Below are 838 nucleotides of genomic sequence, written 5' to 3'. Positions count from 1 at the left end.
ACCATCAGATCATTCATCACTTTGCTAAATTTGTCTCGGTTGGTTTTCCAGCAGCTGCTCACAGTAGAAGAGCAATGTCCGTCTGTTCATGAGCAACTAAACTAAAGCGGGTGCCACAGCGCCCTCTGGCAGCTGCTGAAAGGCCTGCTTCCAACCCTTTTAAACTTGTTTATTATGGAAATTTTCTAACACACGTGGATGGTGGCAGATGTGGGCAGGGAGGAGTTGCAGGAGTTGGAGAGTGGTTCTGAGGAGGGGGTTAGATGAGAAAACAGGGAACTTGAATGGAAACTGCACCTCTGACAGTGAACTATACTGCTCTTTCTTTGAATGCAGGACGGAGATTCTCACCAAGAGGATGACGAATGGCCGGGACGTGTACCGCGGGGTGAATGCCCTCCAGGCCAAAATCAACCTGATTGAGAGGTACGGCCCGAGTGGCCCCGCCGTTACCACTGCCCTGGCACCGAGAACAGCAGTGAGCTTGAAAACTGAATTTTTATGTTTTCTCATAGGTTGTATGAAATAAATGTGGAAGATGCTAATGAAATAGACTGGGAAGATCTTGCTGGTACCATAGGGTAAGACCATCCTATATAAAAAAAGGCTAATATGCAAATCGACTGAACGGTGGAACAACCAGTCGCTATGACACGCACTGACCACCAGGGGGTAGACGCTCAATGCAGGAGCTGCCCCCTGGTGATCAGTGTGCTCCCACAGAGGGAGCGCTGCTCAGCCAGAAGCCCTGAGCTGGGCTCACAGCGGTGGTGGCAGGAGCCTCTCACACCTCCGCGGCAACGCTAAGGATGTCCAACTGCCGGCTTAGGCCTGCTCC

The 838-nt window shown here is 51.3% G+C and overlaps 1 long non-coding RNA gene across 1 annotated transcript; it reads left to right on the top strand.

The window, feature by feature from the left end:
- Window positions 1-64: 64 nt before the first annotated feature.
- LOC106725244 lies at window positions 65-619 on the top strand. The gene is made up of 2 exons (XR_001361119.1): window positions 65-426; window positions 516-619. It is a non-coding gene; the product is annotated as an uncharacterized LOC106725244 (long non-coding RNA).
- Window positions 620-838: the final 219 nt, after the last annotated feature.

This window comes from Myotis brandtii, unplaced genomic scaffold (genome assembly GCF_000412655.1).
Source record: "Myotis brandtii unplaced genomic scaffold, ASM41265v1 scaffold14775, whole genome shotgun sequence".
NCBI lineage: Eukaryota > Metazoa > Chordata > Mammalia > Chiroptera > Vespertilionidae > Myotis > Myotis brandtii.
The sequence above is the reverse complement of the archived record's forward strand: the minus strand, read 5'-3'. Positions and strand labels throughout refer to the sequence as shown.